Source organism: Schistocerca americana, chromosome X (assembly GCF_021461395.2).
Source record: "Schistocerca americana isolate TAMUIC-IGC-003095 chromosome X, iqSchAmer2.1, whole genome shotgun sequence".
Taxonomy (NCBI): Eukaryota; Metazoa; Arthropoda; class Insecta; order Orthoptera; family Acrididae; genus Schistocerca; species Schistocerca americana.
The window spans coordinates 207,709,194-207,731,770 of record NC_060130.1 but is presented as its reverse complement, the minus strand read 5'-3'; the positions used below and the strand labels follow the sequence as shown (position 1 = coordinate 207,731,770).

The 22,577-nt window shown below is 39.8% G+C and overlaps 1 protein-coding gene and 1 non-coding gene across 3 annotated transcripts in view; both read right to left on the bottom strand.

Annotated features, from left to right (window-relative positions):
* LOC124554720 (probable serine/threonine-protein kinase DDB_G0282963) overlaps positions 1–22,577 on the bottom strand; it is a 140,551-nt gene that overhangs the window by 51,287 nt on the left and 66,687 nt on the right. The gene's annotated exons all lie outside the window — the stretch shown is intronic.
* Trnai-uau lies at positions 15,766–15,839 on the bottom strand. Its single transcript has one exon. It is a non-coding gene; the product is annotated as a tRNA-Ile (tRNA).

The following is a 22,577-nucleotide window of genomic DNA, read 5'->3' as shown; positions in this document are numbered from 1 at the left end:
AAGAAAAACACCATTGAAGAAAAGGGCGAGAAACTTGTGTTTTTGCCTTTCTGTGGCACAGTGTCGGGCAGGATTAGCCAACTTCTGAAGGGACACAACATTCCATCAGTGTTCAGTAACTCCAGTGTTTCAAATATCATCACCACTTAAGAACTCTGAAGCTTGAGGGTAGCATAAAATGTGTACATTCCTCCTGTTACATATTATTCTTCCTCCTGACAGACTCATAACCTTACTCCTGACTCTCTTCTTTATACAAAAATTCTGGCTGTTATTGTGCTACTTCAGGTAGCGCGGTTTTGTCTCATTCCCTTCCATAAAAGGCAATGGCTGCTGCCAGTATCCTTCCATTGTCTTCACTTACTTTTAATTTTTCTTCTACTGTCCCCAAATCCCTTATTCTTTGTGAAAAACATCCCAATTTTAATAATTTTTCATTGTCCATCATTTACTCCGTTTGATACTCTCTGCCTTCTGTCCCCCCTGCAATTGTTTTCAGTCTCCTGTGACTTAAGAATAAAAAGAAGTTACACTGGTTTCATATAAGTACATTTTCCATCCACATTTTATTATTTGCATTTTTAATTACTTTTCGTAATTCTTACTTTCATTTCATATAATGATGTCATAATGATCTTTCTTGGCTCTCAACACATATCTGGTTTCCCTGACATTTAGGGCTACATCACAACTCAGTTAAACCTAATGGGTTATAAAAATTTCCTTTTCTGGTATTTATTTGGACTCTCTCCTCTTCTGCGCCATTTGACCATACCTGACCAAGAGTTTCCAGAAATACACCCCCCCCCCCCCCCCCCCCCAAAAAAAAGACCCTTTGGGTTTTTGTATTTCTACTGGCTAAAAACAAATTTTCTATGGGACAATTTTGTGATTTACTCTAATTTCTAGATTTCTAGTTAAGAGCTGTACACATAGCTATTACGATATGTAGAGCTAATTGCAAAAAGTAGTTTATAGTATCCTGTTGATATGAATGCAATCAACTATTAAAAATCTTATTAATTACTGATATGATATGCAATAACAGTAAGAAAATTGTATGTTATCCAAAGCAGCACAGGTTGACTATAATAGTGTGTTACTTTGCGGTTTACTTAATCTCCTAATACACGATGTCATTTAAAATAATAGGACTTACTACCTGAATGGTAAGTTATATGATTTAATAAGAGAAAGTCTATGGAATATTTTAAAACAACATACTCAACTGCTCACAGAAATTTACAAAATACACAGTACCTGGTGTAAGCTGCAATGCTATGTCCACAAATTGGTCTACTGACATACAAAGATTTGTTTAGAGGCTCTAAAATATTGCTTTTTTGGGCTAATTTAACAGCTACTGTTCTACAAACAAATATTACAACTACTATAGTCCAATTAAAATCACTTTATAGTTAATACCTGTCACTTGCTGCTACAGTGTTGTCACATCGTCTGCTGGTTACTGCTCGGTCATAGTGACACACCAACACAGCAGGTCACTTCAAAAACGCTTAACGTGTAATGTGGAGCAATGTTGAAAGTGGCCTCTGCTCTGCTGACAGCTGATTTTAAGTGAGGAATGACTGAACTGCTGCAGATGTCTCGTTTTGTAGCCCTGAATTAACTCATGCCCTTGGCTAACCAGAAGCTTGTGATTTGCAATGTATCCGAGAAAATGACAGCAGATCTAAAATCACGATTGCTTTGTTCACAGTAATTAAAGCTAACCTCGACGAGCAAACTTAGACAGAAAAATTTCAGTTTCAGCACAAAAAACTAACTGTAATTTCTTCCTATCACTCACTGGTTACCTGAAATTATCCTCACACTGGCTACATGAATTGCCACTTTACCAACCACTGAGCAGTCTTGGTTGGCACTTGTTGTAGATTACAGATACTGGCAGATTATAAATGACAAAAGAATGACAGGGAAAAAAATAAGGGCAAATAAAAAAGCCAATACAATAATGAAAATGATATGGCAGAGAATTAGAAATTAAAAAAAAATACATTTAAATCAGTTAAATGAAAAAATAGTAATAAAAGTTTTTTGATTAGATTAAAAAAAATTAATGACTGTGCTTCATGAGTTTTAATACGACCTTACACATGACACGTTAATGTGCTAACCACTGCGCTTCAACACTACGAAGGGGGGCGGACGCAGGCGCGTGTATTTCTGTTTATCACGTGTGATGAAATACGAAATTAAAGGGCCAGATCCAGGATTTGGGATCCAAACACTAGAAGACAGAAAGCTGGACAAGCTGAACTAACAAATTGTCATGGCAGTTTGGCAATGGCGAATGGTTTGGGCATGACAGAGTGCTCTGGTTGAAGGAAAGCAGCTCCAGCCTGTAAAGTGTCAATTAACAAGTAATTTTAATCAGACTATAGTGAACACGCCCAAATTTGAAACACTGGAAATTCAACTGAGCACAGCACAGCTTTCCTTTATGTACTTTAACCGTCAGTCATATTAATGTAAGGAACCCTTAAGAATAATTGGAATACTTTTGATTCTAACTTATCATCTTTCTTCTCTTAGAAAGATATCAGTTGCTATTATCACAGATAGTATTATGCCTCTTATTGGCATACCACTTTTAGTGACGCCATCAAGTGATATTTTTTTTAAAATTAAGATATATATGTATCATCACAACATGAATCTGATACTACATTACGTCCAAATAATTTTGAAATAATGGGCAAAGTTATTATTAAGTCTTGTAACTTTGCATTGTGAGAGAAGTACAAATATGAAATGTAAACTATCAAAAAAATAACAGTGACATTAACTAGTCTCAAGAAGTAACTAACAAATTGGCAAATGGTTCAACATGGGAATAGAATGGTTTTATATGTGAACTTATTGAATAATCTGAACATCATTCATTTAACATTGCTAGTACTAGTTTATTAGCATTAGCAGCAGCAGCGGCGGCAGCGGCAGCAGCAGCAGCAGCAGCAGCAACAGCAACAACAACAACAACAAAACAAGAGATAATTTATATTCACAGCAGGAAAAAAAATAATGTTATATCAATATGTGGCCAGTTCTTAAAAAATGACAAATCAAAGTCTTGTAACTTTGCATTGTGAGAGAAGTACAAATATGAAATATAAACTATCAAAAAAATAACAGTGACATTAACTACTCGCAAGAATCCTGCAGCACATCATAACACCACACCTACTTCTTCAGGACTAAAAATGTTAGAATAGCAGTATAGTGAGAGTCTTAATGGAGTACTGTGTGCGGTTTCCTTCCCAGATGCATTGCACCTTCCCCCAACCCTTCTAAAAAGCGTAAGTCTTCCATTTGCCTCCCCTACTACTGATTTTGTGTACTTATCACATTTCATGTTGTTTCTTAGCATTAACCTTAAACATTTAAATGCTCTGAGAGGTCCAAGTGTTTACATCAATCTTGTAATAGGATACTATAAGGTCCTTCCACATTGTTGTGGGTATTATTTTGCATTTACCTACATTTACAGAGAGCTGTCATTCATTTGACCAACAAGAAATTCAGTCCAAGTCATTCATTACTATGATCCAGCAATTATACTTAATATAGAAAATAGCATTGTCAGCAAACAAGTCTTATACTGCCACTAACCATATTCTCAGCTAAATCATTTATGCCTACTGAACATATTAATTGTCCTATTGTGCTTCCTTGGGACACTGCTAATATTACTTTTGTTTCTGCTGACTACGTACTGCCTGTACAAGAGTTCCAGAAGCCTAACCACCCCAAAAATTTCTTACACTAGTTGCCCATTTTCAAACTACTAAAATCTCAAGTTATTCCTTTATTAGTATAAGTTTTACACTTTTATGGGTACATTATCTATGTGATATTTCCATGTCCACCCAAATGGAATAAATCTCTTTAATACATATCTGGCAATCATGGATTTCATTTATCACCCACTTTAAAATACACATTAGCTGCTTAATAACCTCTTGAATGCCTAGACTTCTTCATAGTATGTCATATCTCTTCTATTTCCATGAAATGCACTGTGTACATTGCTTCTGATTACTACTACTACTACTACTACTACTACTACTACCACCACCACCACCACCACCACCACCACTGCCGTCTTTCTCTCTGTGGACCCCTTCACGGATAAGGTTTTCCTCTTCTCCTCCCAAAAGTTAATCCTTTCCCTTCCATCCTATCCATATTCTGAGATCTTCAGTGCCCTGAGCCACTCAATTCATAGCCATCTATCCTGTTCCTAGATAATTATTTTGTTAATTAGTTTATTGCTAACATAGTGACTAGTTCATAATTATGTACAGTTTTCTCCAGTTGTCCTGCCCTTCCATTTTGATCATCATCTCATTACATTTCTTCCCAAGTTGAACTAACCACTTGGTTTATGTCTTTCCTGTGACTCTACACACACTCCCCCATTTCACTAATCATTTTATCTCAGCCTATCCTTATTATATGTCCAGCAAATCTTGGACTACTGGGTCTGATTTCTTCTGAATTGTCTTCAAGTCTCAGTACAGTATTTTCGTCCATTTTACCCCAATCTCTCTCTCACTCTTCCTAAGGATTTTTCTCTTTTTATATTGTTTTGGTTTGGTGCCATGTCTTTCTAGTGTAATAACATCAGTCTTGAATTATATGTTTTCTCCTTTTTGTCCTGTTTTGCCTGATCTTTCATGTTAGTTGATATATTCTTTCTATAATAAACTCCTCTGGTCACACAGTGGACTATAATTATCGTTTATGCCCTCTCTTTCATCCACTCACTATTATTTTCTCTTCTTGTTATGTACTATCTCTGATACTTAAATTTGTTCACTTTTTGTACAGAGTTTTCCTGTGTTTTCTTATCTCCAGCAGTGTTCAGTGTTTCTGTCCTGTCATCAGCCGTCCTTAGTTTTAACCTTCTGGCTATTTTTCTCAGGTTCCCAAGATGTTCCTTTGACCCTTCTTCCATAACACTAAAATGTCTGCAAAAGTCAGGTAATCCAATTGGCCCCTCTTTGTCCTCCCCTCATGACTCTTTACTATCCTCATTCCATCATCTGTAATAACACTGGTGACAGCTCCCTATTTCACCTCTCTCAGTATCAAATGGTGCTCACAACATCCCCCTACCCTCCATCTGTTAGATTTAAATGACTGACAATATCTCAGCTGACATATTGCTTGGTGGCTTCTGCCTCCGGATCTTTGACCGATTCTGCTTAATGTTAAACAAATGTTGGAAGAAGAACCAAAAAAAGAAGCTCACAGGCAATATGACAGCAAGTGGCCATGAAAAACTCAGCAACTTTGTATCTCATTTACTATCTCTCTTACTGTAATCTAGTCTTCTTCTTTCCTCATCTATATCACCCAATCAATGGAGAATTATGCCTTCCTTAAGGTTACTGCTTTCATCTTACACTTCCAGGATCAGTGTTCTAACAGCTACTTGCAAGTAATGATCAAATGTGTCTTTTTGAAAGGAACAATACCAGCATTTGCCTTATGCAATTAAGGGAGACCACAGAAAAACCTAAATTTGGATGGCTCGGTAGGGGAGGAAACAGGGACTTTTAATGTGAAAATCATTCAAAAACTGACTCACTTATAAACCAATGGACACTTACATTTTCAAAGTTACTGAGGCAGACAGAAAAACAAGATACTGGATAATAAACTGGAGAGGAAAATGTACCTGTTATTGGAATGATAATGAAACTGTGGTGGGTGAACATGTAGCCAGATTAATAAGTGGCAGACGGACAAATGAAGTTCTTTGTTTGGTTCCAACACGTAAGGACAGAAAGGGTGGGGTGGGGTGGGGTGGCGAGCATTGGCTATCACTCTAAAACAGAAAGGGTGCACTGGATTGTAAAAGTTGAGAAGGACTCACTATATTGTACAGGTTGAGTTTGTTTGTTGGTGCTTTAGGGCGAAAAACTGCTGCACGTCATAAGTGCCCATTTCATAACTTAAAATGGTCTATTACTGAATGAATTTGAAGTGGATAGTAGTCAGAGACTGGAGTAAAGGGGTAGTGAAAAATGATCCCCTCCCATTTGAGGACGTTGCTCAAATGGTTGAAAATTAAATTTCCTTTGCCATATTACTACAATGAATAAAAGGTAAAACGCAATCTACAGCTCATACTGTATCTGCTAAAATATTCGATAATTCAAATGGAAAACATAAATTAAAAGGTAAACAGTTATAAAATTGGCACTAGGTCAGAAAATGGTGCATTGTCAATGGTTGGCTGCAATAAGCATAGTGTGGTGACTGAAACGATAGCACCTAGTAGGCAGCCTAGCTAAAAGTATCTCCTCATGATGAGAGGCGCAAGAGGCAATCGTCCACATGTTGGGAGTTTGTACCCACATAGAGAAGGCCAGTGTACGTGCCAGAGAGACACAATGTTCCTGCATGCAGCAACACAGAGATCATTATAAGGACAGGACTGCTAAAATGCCTAGATAGTTGGACTACAGCCTTGGCAGCAGCATTGGCAGTTTCATTCCCTGACAGCCTGACATGACCAGGTGCCCACATGAACACCATGTTGGCTCCATCATCAGCAAGTGAGTGAACGGAGGCATTCTCAGATTCGTTGTTCTATGGGGTGGTACACGTACAGCACACAGAGGCTCGGAGGGCACTAAGTGAATCAGAAAATAATAAACAATTGAGAAGCCTGTGTCATCGGATATACTGGGCAGCCTGCTAGTGTGTGGAAAGCTCTTCTGTAAAAATCGAGCACTGTTCTAGAAGCCGGTATCTAAAATGTTTGTTGCCAATGACAAAGGTGCATCAACACTATGGTTGGTCTTAAGAGTCATCAGTATAGATGGGTGCTGCCGTGAGCCATGTTCAAGAAACTTACAACAATAGGTCAAATGTAGAGTAGTGTCCTTGGGAAACTAACAAAGTCCAAGATGAACATGGACCTCTGTGTGAAGCCGAGGCAGTAAAGGCCTCTCATCTATGGGCAGGGAATGTAAGTTTACGTTTCTAAAGTAGTATATGAAAGCAAACTCTGGGAGGCAGTAAAGAAATTGTGCTTTCTCTGTATTGGCAGTCATAGGATTCATCAAAAAAAAGGACACAGGATGGCTGGGCATAGAGAACAGGCAGTATGCATATCTGCTGACGAGAATATTATGCTGATGCGTCAGCAATTGTTCGGCAGCATCTGCATAGAGACTTATAACTGGACTAGTTTAGAAAGCTCCAGTAGCCAAACATATGCCTCAATTATAGACGGTGTTCAGAGGCATAAAACAGATGGTCTTGGACATGAATATATGAGAACATTTACAATTGGACATGAATATATGAGAACATTTACAATTGGACAAGGGATCAGTACAAGTGGAGGAGGATTTTCCAATCTGCTCCAGATGAAGTACTGTTAAAAACACACAGAATATTTAGAGACTGGGTACAGCATGCTGCCAGATAAGATATGTGGGAGGACCAACAGTTTCCTATTGAGTGTGAGCCCCAAGAACTTTGTGTTTTCGACAAGTGGAAGAGCAACAGGACCGAGGTGTGAGGATGGTAGAAGTAACTCCTTATGCCACCCAAGTTCTCACAGATAGTTTTTACATGGAAAAGTGGAATCTGTTGTTGATGCTTCATGAGTAAAGAATGTCAAGACATTGTTGAAGTCGTTGCTCAAGTAAACAAGTCCACAGAGACCTGCAGTAGATAGCAAAGTCATCAACATAAAGAAAGCACGAGATGCCTTGCGTGAGACAGACCATGATAAGGTTAATTGCTATGACAAATAGGGGTATGCTCAGCACAGAGCCTGAGGCACCGTGTTCCCCTGAATAAAAGTGTTTGACAAAGTCAAACTCGCATGTACCTTGAATAAAATGAGAAGGAAAAGAAACAGCTACAGTATAGCATTTCCTCAGAAAATTGATCACAATATGGGTTGACAGGGTGACAAGATGATCAACTGCAGAACCGTGCTTATGAAATCCATGCTGTGCATTTGTTAGTGGATTCCAAGACTCACTCAAACCACCATACCAACTGACCACTGAGCATGCATTCCATCACCTTGCAGACACTTCTGGTGAGGGAAATTGAGTGGTAGCTGGATGGACAATGTTTTGTCCTTACCAGGCTTGGGTATGGGGATTACAGTGACTTCATACCAATGTCTGGTAAATGTGCCATCTGTCCCGACATGATTATACATACAAAGCAGGAAGAGCTTGCCATTAGGAGATAGGTGCTGCAACATCTATATGAGAATATTGTCTGGTCCTGGAGCGGAGGATCGTGATGAGGTAAGAGCCTGTTCAAGTTCCCTCATAGTAAAAATGTTGTTATAGCATTCACGATTCTGAGAGGGGAAAGATATCTCCTGAGCTGCCTTTGCTCATTTCTGAGGTAGCACGGAGGGATGGTAATTGGCAAAGTTTTAGATATCTGCAAAGTATTCCCTGACCATGGCATTCCTCAGTCCACCAGCAGACAGGGACACATCACCGTAGGCAACAGGTTCAGGAGATGGAACACTTTGCGATGGTAAGGATAACATTCATAGTCTACCTAATCATCACTGCTGTGGAAATGATGTTTGCTGATGTTTGCTGAAGTTTGTCTGTGGAGAGCAGAGCCTCCAGTCAGCTGTAGAAAGCTGCCAGTTGACCTCGCACACAGGGGGGACATGAGTTAGTGTATGAATTACACATGAGAAATAGTCGCTTAAGTATGTATCTGAGAGGACTGACCACTCTAGACAGTGGGTAAACTGTGCACTACAGAAAGAGAGATCCAGGTGCGAGGAAGTGTGTCTGGAATCAGAAAGAAATGTGGGTTCACCAGTGTTCACCAGAGAAATGAGAGTGAGATGGCTGAGAATGTTTGCCAGGAGAGAGCTTCTCGGGCAGGTTCTCAGAGAGCCCCAAATGGAATGGTGGTACTTTAACTGCTGGATAGTGGTATGCAAGACTTTCTACTAGCTAACATTTTGCGAGCAACATTGAAGGGTACCTTTTCCTTCACCTGCATATCCTGAAAGGCTCACTCATCGAAGTACACACGACGGCATTCATGGGATGAAGTGGTATGATTGCCAGTGCCGTTAATGCATCAGGGAGAAAGAGGTGGGCAATTTCTGTCATGAACATCCCTGCCAAAGTTATACATTTGGCCGCATTTTTACAGGACATACAAGTATGGTTAAAGCGCTGACAGCAGCAGCAATGCATTGGATTTGGTATTTAGGGTCTGACATTGATGACTTCATAGCCTGCCTTGATCTTCAATGGAACCTCCACTCTATCAAATGTGAAGAAAAAAGTGCAAATTCAGCAGAAACCTCCTTTGTAACCCGATGAACAGCAATTATGCCCTGATCAGAGAGATAATGTAATATACCTCCCTCAGTCATACCATCAAGCAGCTGAGTGCATATGATACCACGTGAGGAATTTGATGTTTGATGAGCCTCTACACAAACAGGGTATCCGTGCAGGAGTGTAGCTTTAAGCACTTTTTGGGCCTGATAGGCACTGTCCATCTCTACAAGCAAAGTTACATTGTGTAAGTGAGTGCATGACTTAGTGGGCCCGCAACTGTTTCCACACCTTTCTGAATGATGAACGGGTTCACTGTGGAAAAGTTCTGACCTACTCCTGTGCATGACACCACGAGATAATGAGGTGCAACTGGAACATTTGTTGTCTCTTTGGCCTCATTCCATTTCCACTTATTAGACAGAGGTTGCATCAAGGGAGTTGATGTACTCATCATGAGTGAATCCCCCATAACTGGAAGAATCTCCAATGGCACGCTCCTTACTTCTGTGAGTCCCCACAGAGGGGAGCACGCCTACCTTAGGTTACTGTTTGCACCTCAGGTCACAACTCCCTAACTCCAGACAGAGAGATCAGTCGGCAAATAGGAAGGCAAATAGTGCCTCAGGCAGTCGCCCCTCCTTGGGCCTGGCCTTTACCACGGAGTATGCACGAGCTCTGTCTGTCAAGCCAGGTGCTCATAGTTGCTCATTACCCTGTTGCTCTTTATACGTCAAATGTGTGAGCCAGCATTCGGGCACGCACAGGGAAGAAGAGAGACAAAAAGGGAGACCTCAAACACCAAAGCAGAGCAAAGGTAGGAGAAGTCAAAACAAGAAAAGAGAGAAAGACAAAAATAAAACCACCTAGGTCTTCCAACACTTTCACAAGTTTCGGTTCCCTGATTTTGTATGAGACATGATCCCCAAGGGAAGAGAGAAAGAATAAGAGGAGGATAGGAATGCTGCATGAAAAAGGAAGGGGTACTGCAAGGGCAGCGGCCCCGTGTGTGCCAAGCACATACAAAAGAGTTGAGAGTGCCCTGGGATAATGGGTTGGGGGGGAGGGGGGGGGGGTAAAGGTTGAGAAAGACAAACAGAGCTAAGTAACTGGTGAATTTCACATCACCATGTTCAGTCCTTTGTGTTTATTAGCAGTGGAAAACATTGCAGTCTACAAGAATTTAACAAAAATACGAATTGGAGTACAGCTATGGGCAATTGTCATGGTTTGTACCTAAAAAGTATAAGGCGTGCACCAATTGCTGCAGAATGTCTACACTGGTCCTTCCGGACCTGTTTCTGAATGATTCCTTGACAAGCACTGCTTCACTTAGATATCTGGATCAGAACTGCATGCAAGAGACCCTTGCCTACTCCTACTCTCAAATATGCCTGCCTATACTGGCTGAATAGGTTTCAAAAGTGGACAATGGTAGACTGGAAATGTTTCATATGGGCAGACAAATTCTACTCATGTCAGTACATGGACAATATACAGTCATGTTGATCTCACATCTCAGGAAGGTACAATGAGGTTCTGAACAACGATATTTTGCCATTCACTGAAAGAAGATTGTGTCTCAAAAAGCCCATTCTTCTAATATCATCATTTTCATGTCCACTGGGCTATCAAGGCAGCACGACATGAGGAACACATGTTGAGTGACCTGTCAAATACCCAGATTTGAGCACCATCTAAAGCCTATAGGAGCAACCATAACTATGCACCATATGTCAGAGGCAGAATCCACACTACTTGAACAAGCAGTTATTTTGTTGAGGCACGAATTTTGGGGTGCTGATATCTTCTACATCCAGATCTTAATGTTGTCGGAGTTGTTATCAAGCCAAAGGTGGCTGTTACTGGTAGGAGAAGGATAAAATTTGCATGATAAGCTTATCCAAAATACAGATATTGATAAAACAGAATACTTGTAAAATTGCACACACAACTTCCCATACTCAGTATGGAAAAATCTTACTGACTGTCATATAAAGTGTCAGACAATAACTGGTAAAGCCAAGTCTTTTGGGTCAACAAGCCAAGAAACAAATTTTGTAAATGAATAGAAAATGGCTGAAAACAATCTTTCAACCAAATAATGCACCTATCCACAAAGGCAATCTTGCACAGGAAAACTTAGTCAACTGAAGTACAAAGTGGTTTAACATTCAGTCAATTCACTGCAGTTGGCAACCTGTGACTTTCACTGATTTAGATGTAAGGCCAAACAATTTACTTACAAGCTTTGCAAAAGTTTTGCTTTTCCCTCATTCCCTGAAGAAGCCCGCAGATCATCATATAAAGCAATCACTGTGATCTTGTAAATATACAAAATATGTTAATTAAAATGTGATTTACTGAAAGTTTTGTGGCCCAACCATTACTCACCAGGAGGAGCTCTTTTATCATAAGCTAGTGCCCTATTTAGAGGCAGTCTGTAAGTTACTTGGTCAATCCTGAGCAGTTAAAATGTGGTATGCCATAGAATGGTGATGGATTTTACCAGTAGCAACTTCTTTTCACTAATCTCCAGCCACACATCCTCCAACCATTGCTACGCTTCAACAGTGGAACAGCAGCATGAAAGAGAATGGAAAATATTTGCCCCAAGTGATACCCTTAGCTACTGCACCTCTGAGCTCATTTTCCCAAATTCCCATTTGGCCTAATATCCAGCAGAATGCTACCTTCTTTACATACCCCTAACTGGAAAAAGGAGTCCTTCATGTCTCGTATCAATTTGTCTGATAGAAATGTGCAGTGGATTGTTTGAAGAGGACAATGGCAACCTGAGGAAGGGGAAATTTTATGGTTTAATAATATTCCTTTTGCCTTCAAGATAGCATGCAATTCCTTATCAAGAACTTTATGGAATTCATAATAATTCTCAATGTAGAAAGATTCCACCAACAGTTAAGGATAGTGACTTGGTCAACATTAAAATCCATTTCTTTGTGTTATTCTGAATGGCCTCACTCTTCGCATATGGTACCTGACAATTTGCTGCTTTGCCAGGCATGGAATGGTACAGAATGCTTGTGATTGTGAAGCAACCAAGACACAAGTGCTTTTAACCAGCCTTATACCCTCGTGTTGCTCAGCAGGTCAAATTTTAGGGGAAGGTATATCTCACTGAATCATACATATGAAAATGTAACCAATCTAAGGTCACGAAGAATCCTTGTAGAAGTGGATCACGCATTCTGTGTCTGCTCCCCATGCTCTGTAATTATACTGTAAGGTACTTAATGATATTCAGTACCTTGAGTTTCTCAACATTTAAAACCTTCAAATGCAGCAACCACACTAAATGTTCATAATAAGTGATGTTAAAAACTTAACTTAATTATTACAATTTAGCTTCACGTATCTACAAACATATTCAGGTAGGTTCAAATATGATTAGATTTGCTTAAATTAATATGTACAGTTTTATTAAAAAAATTAGGTAATTGCCAATGCTCATTTCTCCAATCATCCAAACACCTGTTTCAACTGATGTGTTGCAATAACAAGGCTAGAGGCAGCACAGGAAATTATCTACAAGGAGAGTACTGGATGGGGCTTTCTAAAGATGGTAAAATAATGTTTAGCAATGTAAAGGAACTTGAAGTAGAGTAATCTGACAGGACACAATTGACTCAATGTTGCAAAACCAATGACCATATGGATGTGGGAGGAGGTCCCCAAAAGCCCCATTGGTGGGTCTGTCCTAAGTTAAGTGTGCTCTGCAACCAATTTTCTCAATGTTTGCAGACTTTAGAGGTAGATATATGCTTTATTGAACTTGAAAAACTGAAGGAAATCTTCAGTGACATGATTAAAAGTCTCCATACTGCATTACATGCCCTACACATATGTTCAGCAACTACTTGATGCTGGCCATATAGAGAGGGCGGGGAACTGTTTCTTGCTTTTTCTCTTTGTGGTTCCCACCCGATCACTGGAGTTAAGCAATGTTTGGGCCCAGCTTGTACTTGGATGGGTGACTGTTCGAGGAAAACCGAGTGCTGTTGGTTTAAGGACACGTAAGTCAGCAAAGCAGTGTCCAATTGAAAGACTTGCACCAAGCTGTAGTGCCACATGAGGTTTATTTATTTTATTCAATAGTTTTCAATCCTAGTCACAGGAAGTGTTTTAAAAACTAACCAATGGGTCCCATGAAGCCCCTACAAGAAGCTATGGAGAAGAGGGGCAGAGGGGAAGGGTAGACAAATCAAACCAGCCAGGACCTCATGTTTGAGCCAGCCTGATACAATTAGGATGAAACATGCCACACATGCCACTCCTTCCACACAGCTCCCCCACTTCAGTCACAATTCAACTCATTTATTCCAACAACATGTACGTCAGCCTCAAGTGAAAAATGTGGGTCGATGGATGAGATGCTCCCCAGGAGAGTGGCAGAGTGCCACCATTCAGAGCTGTCAGCAGGTGTGCAGGCTGAGGCTCATGCAAGGCAGGTAGGTGCTGAGCAACTGCAAGGTCCTGGTAAAAGTACCCACTACAGAAAGTTTCTTTGTGCTGCAATTTTAAGATGTGGTACACAGCCAATTACTCCTACACATGTTTTGAATACCTGTTTGTAATGCAGCTTCCTGAGTAAGGTACGGAGAAACCATACACACCAGTGGAAAGAATGAAACACATGAAACGTAGTGATAATCTGAACATATCTGTATGACTAATATGAATATATAAATGAATAGAATTGGGGAGAAGAGGAGCTTGTGGCACAACTTGACTAGAAGAAGGGATCGGTTGGTAGGACATGTTCTGAGACATCGAGGGATCACCAATTTAGTATCGGAGGGCAGCGTGGAGGGTAAAAATCGTAGAGGAAGACCAAGAGGTGAATACACTAAGCAGATTCAGAAGGATGTAGGCTGCAGTAGGTACTGGGAGATGAAGAAGCTTGCACAAGATAGAGTAGCATGGAGAGCTGCATCAAACCAGTCTCAGGACTGAAGACCACAACAACAACAACAACAACAACAACAACAATATGAATATTATTTAGGGAAACACTATGTAATGGCCACTTAGAACAAAATTAATTACAGCTCATATATTCAATATACTGAAATTATCAAAAATCAAAATTAGAAAACTCAGTGTGGTGCATATAGCCATGTATTTATATTCCTTGACATAAAACCTGATCATCAGCCAGCCGCCAACGAGCCTATTTTCACACCAATCACAAGGTGGAACAAATAACATGGTCACACTGAAATTCTTTAAGTCCAGCTATCTGCACAATCTGGCAACTCTACACGTGAGATCCTGTCTTCTGTTCGAGCTGTTATGCTATGTGTACAAATGTGGTCTAGCAATAAACAGCGCATTGTCTGAATGCATCACTTTGCATTCAAAGCAACTCAATGCCTAAATTTTTATACCGTCTTTCGTCCTGAGAGTAATGGTGAACAGCTGCAATGTATTGACACACTGCATGACAGTCCCATTCACCAAAATTTTTGCAGAAAATTTCTTGAAAGACTGGTTGTCTATGAATGATGCACATGCAGAGCTCGCTGGGGCCCACTTGCTGGTATCTGGCAGTGGCTGCGGCGATGGTGTTGCGCTCCCTCAATCTGTGATGCAAGTGCCACCTACCACTCACTGCTTTGGAGTGTATACAGTGCTTTACTTTTGTTGAGTGATGCTCCACAGAAAAGTCTACTATTTTATTTCACGTTTGGTAGAAATGAAGGCAGATGATCCATTTTTATATGTTGAATATTGTATTGCACTAATATGCGAGACATGAGTATGGCTTAAAATTAGTTTTGCAGTTTGTGATTTGGTTGGTCGATCTGGGGAAGGGGACAAAACGGTGAGGCCATCAGTCCCATCAGATAAGGGAAGGATGAGGAAGGAAATAAGATATGCCCTGTCAAAGGAACCCTCCAGGCATCTGCCTGAAGCGATTTGGGGAAATCACAGAAAAACTAAATCAGGATTGCCGCATGCCGGTTTGAACCATCATCCTCCCAAATGTGAGCCCAGTGTGCTAACCACTGTGCCCCCTTGCTTGGTGTAGTTTGTGATGCAACCAGAACACCTCACTACATTGTTTAATGTTGTTGTTAATGTTTTATGTCTTATTTCTTTTCCTTTAGTAGTGATCTTTCATCGATTTTTTTGTCAGGAATTTGTATGGTTTTGTCAAGTCACAGTGAGGAAAGTTGGTGTAGTGAGTTTTATTATTGTTGTTGTTTCATATCTTACAGTAAATGTATGCAATAAACTGTCTGAATACCTTGCAGTGAATGCTCTGTAGCAGTGTAAGCACACTACACATTTTGAGGTCCACAAAATTTGTCATTTTTTAAGTTATCAAAAGTGGAGGAAGTTGGTTACAATGAAATGAACACCCTTAGCTGCTTACAGGCGTTGACATACGTCAACGGGGACAGATGAAAATGTGTGCCCCGACCGGGACTCGAACCCGGGATCTCCTGCTTATATGGCAGACGCTCTATCCATCTGAGCCACCGAGGACACAGAGGATAGCGTGACTGCAGGGATTTATCTCTGGCACGCCTCCCGCGAAACCCACATTCTCAACATATTGTCCCGCACTACATTTGTAGTGGCCCCCCCCCCCCCCCCCCCCACTGCCCATTATACTCATTACTCGTGGTGCGTTGCCGATTCCCGTAAGAGTTTGGGCACTGTTTGTGCATTCGCACAGAAGAAGAAGGTGAGCCTCAGATGGATAGAGCATCCGCCACGTAAGCAGGAGATCCCGGGTTCGAGTCCCGGTCACGGCACACATTTTCATCTGTCCCCATTGACGTATGTCAATGCCTGTAAGCAGCTAAGGGTGTTCATTTCATGGTAATTTCATTCTAATGAGCAGCATGGTCACCAATGGTATCTGTTCTCTCAGACATGTCCGAAAGAACAGATACCATCTTAGTACATATATATAGAGGAAGTTGGTGTCAGCAAATGTCTACAGGGGCACCTGATTGCTATTACACAGATTTAGCACAAAGAAACTATATTTATTTCATAAATACTCCCCTAATAGATGAGTCCTACATGAGGAACAAAACTCAAATTTGTACTGCTGATGTCTGAGTCTAAGTTCTTCAGAGATGTTTGTATAGTGAAGGAACTTGACATTCACAAACCAGGCACCTATGACAATTCACACAGCTTACCGAGTAAAGACCATGAGAAGAGTTGATGGGTAAAGGTTAAAATTTTGTTAAAGAATTTCTTCTAGCAATTTGCAGCTCCATTAAATAAAACAGAAAATAAAAACCTAGAGTGCCCTGGTCCACACCGCAAAGAGAACTGAGAACTCATATCACCCTTGCATCACCACAAGACATGTGGAAACACTGAGCTAATGAGACACAGCTTGGAGGCAGTTTTCTAATTGCAATACTGGTTGCTGAGCCTCGTAATGCAATGTTAACAATAAGAACAGTTGTTACTTATGTTAAGTACAAGATACCTGGAGTCTAAAAATTAAGTTTTTTGTCTCAGTGTCTCATATTACATGAAGATTACGTCACATCAGTCATCGAAGTGGAAACAGAATGCCAAGTGAATTTAATGGAACAATTCAGGACCATATGCAGAAGTAAATACACTGTCACAGTGTTTCAAAATATTTGCAATGATGGTGCCAATTCCTAGCTGTGCTATGGGCAGCTATGTGGTGAAGGGCTTGTGGTGCTCGTCTTGCATGGCTTCTCAGAGGGAAGGTGCAAGCATATTTGGTTTTTATGCAGTAATATCTCCTTATACTTTCTAACTTCACCTTGCGGCTATCTCTATTTAAGGCATCCAATTAGATTTAATCTAGAATTTCTCATTTTTGAAGCATTCCAGCACAAAAGGGGCTGTTAACTCCAGTGTTATATAATTTCAGTGTAGAGATAGTAAAGCTAGTAGTATCAGTATCTGCTCGTGTGGTCTGCAGCCGTGAAATATTGAGGTATATGATTTTCCATCAGGACCACAATTTTCCCAAAATACAAAGGAATAAAGCACTTACTTCGATAGTTTACAAAGCAAATTTATTTCAATGGAATAAGAAGTAAATGGAAATCAACCTTGCTCCACACATCATGAAGTATAAGATATCAAACATTTTCCCCTAGACATCGACCGAGTCTAGGTGCACTCTTCTGCCACATACAAAATGAATTCCACAGCTACCACAAGAATGCTAATTGGGATGCAAGCAAGAAGAAATGCAGTTAACTAGTTATGCCACAAAGTAAGCAATTCATCTGAGGACTCAGGAAAGAGGAAACTGAAAATTATGTTGATTAACACAGAAACTCAATGATAAATGTTGGCAATGCGCACTGTATTGCATATTTTTTTCAATTTTAGGTCTGCACATGCAATGCATAGTAACTAGCCTGTTCATTGCTTTTGTAATGTTCCCTTCTTATCTGGCCTCTAAAGGATGAAAAGGAACCATGTCCAAGTCACTGATGGTTTCTTCAAAACTTTCCAGTGACTTTTTTGTGTGTTGCTGCTGGTACTCCCAAAGCAGACCACCATGCCCGCTCACATGAGGTTGCCAAAAGGCTTATGAACTCTATTCCAAATATAATGTCACAGGTGGAACACACACTTGATTACCCAGAATTTCCACATTAACTGTGTAAATAAAAGCAAGAAGAAACCATTATTTATCTATTGGAATATTTCATTCGAACAGCAGAACAAAATTATCAAACATAGTCTTCCATTTTCTGTTTTAACACTACAACCAGTAGCCAAGCCAACTGTAAACATTGGGGGTGCTCACAAATTTGTAGCTATCTGTAGTAGTGGAAGAGTCCGTACTACATATTTAACTGTTGAGTAATATACTATGACACAGATTTATCTGTCGTCACAGTGTTAAATCAACAGAAATAGTTGCAGCATTCTGCTTGTGTCATCGGCCTCCCATCATAGTATATTCTTACTGAGCTTTTCCTACTGCCCTGGGAAAAAGATGCCGAGGTAAATGCGTGCATTCTGTAAGCGAAACATCCAACATTCCTTTCTTCCCGGTTCAATGGTCATGTGCATCAGAACCAAATAGACATATAAAAGCTCTTTCAAGTGAAGCAATAATGATAATGTAGCCAAGGCACAAAGGAATCAATGACGTTAGCATCCAATGGACACTGATTTGAATCAATGGGGGAAGTTGGAAATTTGTGCTGCACCAGGACTCGAACCCAGATTTCCAGCTTACTAGGCAGATACACTGATCACAGAGCCATCTGGACACTGTGATGATCACAATTGCAAGTACAACTGCATGCCTCCCATCAGACCCAAAATTCTCAACTTATCCACACACTACTGCTGTATTGCCCCATGTCCATTATCTTCATTACTCATGCCATTTCGCCAATTCCCATAAGAGCTCAAGCGTTGTGTGGATTGGCACTGAAGTGATCAACTGGTTGTCCTCACTTTATTATATATGTGGTGTCTGTTGGTTCGGACATGGTATGCTAGGGTAATCTGTGCAGTTGGGATGACCATTCTGTCTGCATGGCACAGTGGTCGGTGCATTTGCCTAAGAAGCAGGAGACCTGGGTTCAAATCCTGGTCTGGCACAAATTTTCACCTTTCTCCATTGCTTTAAATTAATGCCCACTGGTAGCTAATGTCATTCATTCATTTGTGTCTTGATTGATTCCTTAGCGAAAGAACAAACACAATGTATATAAATAATAATAGCAACACTAACAAATTAATCATAAATTAAGTTTATTGCATTACAGATGAACATTGATAATTAAAAATAAAAATGTCCTCAACTGTTGTCCACAGCCTGCTCCAGCCAGCCCTCTGTAGAGCTGCACTACCAGATGCCAATCTAAGGGATTGCTTCAAACCAACAGCAGATTACACCACTGAAAAATACAAATGAGTTGCATACTTTTCCTCTTTGGCCTGCGGTTAAAGCTTCTCTTAACAAAACTGAAAATGTGTGCAAAATAACCTAGTCCAAAATGTCAAGAAACAGTAAGAAACTACACGCTGTTAACAAATGGAATGTATCTACATCTGGTCTTATCTCATACACAACAAGAATATCAGGAATACCTCCAAAATGTGGAGATTGAGAGAGGACTATTACACTGATGCCACATATGGATTCACAGGGAAAAACTGAAGGGATGACTACTGAAGCAGAAATAAAACAGAAGAACTAGGCAAATATGCAGTTGTGCATTTTCGTACGATTTTTGCCTCCAGCTCTACCATAGGCAATGCATACCGACAAGCTTATTCATGGTTTCCATAATTTTTCCCATCTTTTTTGAGTCCCAAGGTGATGAACAAAATACATTTTCATGTCACTGACAGTTGCTTTGAATCTCTTCAGAGACTTTCTCTTGTTTTGTTGGTAATTTAACTTAGTAGTCACAGAACAGGTGACTATAGCTCCTCTTGTGAGGTTTCCAGGAGACCTGTGTTTAAGATTTGTCACTTATTTACGATAGCAGCTCAATGCAAGTATATCAACAGGTACTGACAAGATACAGCTTTTGCAGGAAAACTGGAACTGATTTCGAAAGCAGCTGCCATTTCAGAAACTGAGTGCTACAGAGCTTAGCAGACAAGGCACTGCTGCAGTAATAGCTGATATCTTATTTACATTGTACCTTTATTTATGTAAGATATATTTCAACTGTGTACAATCTGACACATTCCATACCATAAATATGTTACTCATCCTTAACATGTAAAACACAATTTTCTGTTAACTGATTGTGCTGTTGGTTAGTTGATTTTTATTTACACTGTATCTTTTTATTCTATTTATACAAGTTATATTTGAACTATGTAGAATCTGACACGTTCCATATCCTTGCGATTCACTCACTACCAGGATCTACGGAACATGAAATGAAATGAAATAAAATAAAATAAAAACACTCCTTCTTTGCCATAATGGAAGCTGTGGAGTTAGCATGCAATGTGAAAGATGAAAGTATGGGAAGTTTCTACATGAAATGACCTTTTTGGAAGTAAAACAGTTTGCATTACTAACGCAATGTGATACCTTCAGTAGGAATTAGTAAGAAAATTTCATCAAGATGAGAAGCAAAATTCAAGCAAATTTAGTAGGATCAATCGGTCCCACATCCGCAAATCACTATTGTAACAACAGAGTTGTCAAACAATGCCTGTGACATTTCAGACTCTCGAGTACACTAGTGGCAAGAGGAATTCGTTTTCGTCACTGGAATTGTGCATGACTGGATCCAGAGATGTAATTTATTGGGAGCCACTGCTCCCCAGATTTCAGATATGTTGGTGTGGCAAGCTGTCTAAAGAGAGTATAAAACAGGATAACATTCCAACGAGAGTTTTTCCCATTTCTGTGACTCTGATCACGGGTAATGCTTATCTACGGATAATGTTTGTGTGTACTGACAAAAACATACATAATTAAATAACAACAGGAAGGCTGACAAATATTTTCAGTAAAGACATGATACCATTCAAATATCTTTGATGTTAGCATGTTTATCTCTTGAGAAAAGTTGTTCTCGCTTTTACCTGTCTACATTTTATATTCGTTTTACTTCTGCCATCATCGGCTACTTTGCTGGTTACATAGCAAAACTGTAATGTTTACTGTGTGGTCACTAAGGAAACAATGTCAATAAATGCAAACAGCATCTGGTGAATGAGCTTTTCACTTTGCAATACACTTTAGACTGAAATAAACAAAATAAGAGCAAGAGGTTTACCATCTTGAACGTAGGCGGGGTTGGTACAGTACTTTGAAGTTGGTACAGTTTCCTCCCAATTTACTACCCAATTGCTCCTAAAGTAATTTTTGTTATAACAAAAAAATATTGGTACACTCATATGAGAATTCCTGTCGAGGTGTAATCGTTAAAATACCTTGCTTCATTAGATAATATTCAATGTGTGTCTAAACTTACTATCAGCCCATCTCTTGATGATGTACTGAATGTATTCCGAACTTCTCCCACTGTTACCTGCCTCATTGATTTCATAAAGTGTTTTGTTGTATGCCAAGCAGAACTAAGTGCATATAGCTCTTCACTGTTGTAGAGCATTAAATGGTATCAGCTGCTAGTTGCTCTGCACAATGATTGGTAAATGAAGGTCGTCCCATGCATAAGCTACTCCTATTTTCATCACTCACATTGTGAGCTATCTACCTTGGCTTCAATTACAGCACTGAGAGAGTATTTACAGCAGCAGTGCCTTGTCCACATAGTTGTGAAGTGCTCAATTTCTGGAATGGGAGCTTCTTTTGAAATCAGTTCTAATATTTTCTGCAAAAGACATATCTTAACCAGTTCCTTTCAATACTAATTTAACTGAGCTGCTGTCACAAGTTACATAACAGATCTTAACACTCAGTGTCATATGTATTTTTGCAATCTCACAGCAGTAGCCATAGTTGCCTGCTTACCAAATACCATGTTACATCACCAACAAAACAAGAGAAAGTCTCTCAACAGATTCAAAGCAACTCTCAGTGACAAGAATCTGTATTTTTTCATCATCTTGGGAATCAAAGAAGATTAAAAAAGTTATGGAAACAATAAACAAGCTTGTTAATATGCATTACCTATGGTTGATATTTTATTTCTGCTTCAGTAGTCATCCATTCAATTTCTGCCTGTGAATCCAAAACCCGTTTTATTACTCTGTGGCATCGATGTGTTGGTCATTTCTCAATCTTCACATTTTGGTGATATTCCTGATATTCTAGTTGTGTATGAGACAAGACCGAATGTATATACAGTCTGTCCGATGTCAACAAGTGTGTAGTATCTCACGTTCCTTGACAATTTGGGCAAGGTCATTTTGCACACATTTTTAGTTTTGTTAAAATAAGCTTTCACCGCAGGCTGAATGGGATAAGTCTGCAACTCATTTGTATTTTTCAATGGTGTAATCTGCTGCTGGTTTGAAGCTGTCCCTTAGATCAGTGTCTGGTAGCGGAGCTCAATGGAGGGCTGGCTGGAGCAGGCTATGGATAGCAGCGAGGAAATTGTGAGCTGTCCATGAAGTTCTTCATATTGTTCATACAGATGAGACTTGGCAGTGTTGCTGATGACATTTGGCACCTCGTGATCGTTCACCTGCTTTCAGGATTGGTGCCGAGTGATCCTGCTTGTTCTGTAACATTTTCATTTCATACTGACGAGGTAATCTGAATAGTCATTACATTTGTGTAAAATCAAGATTGTAAATTTAATTTTTCAA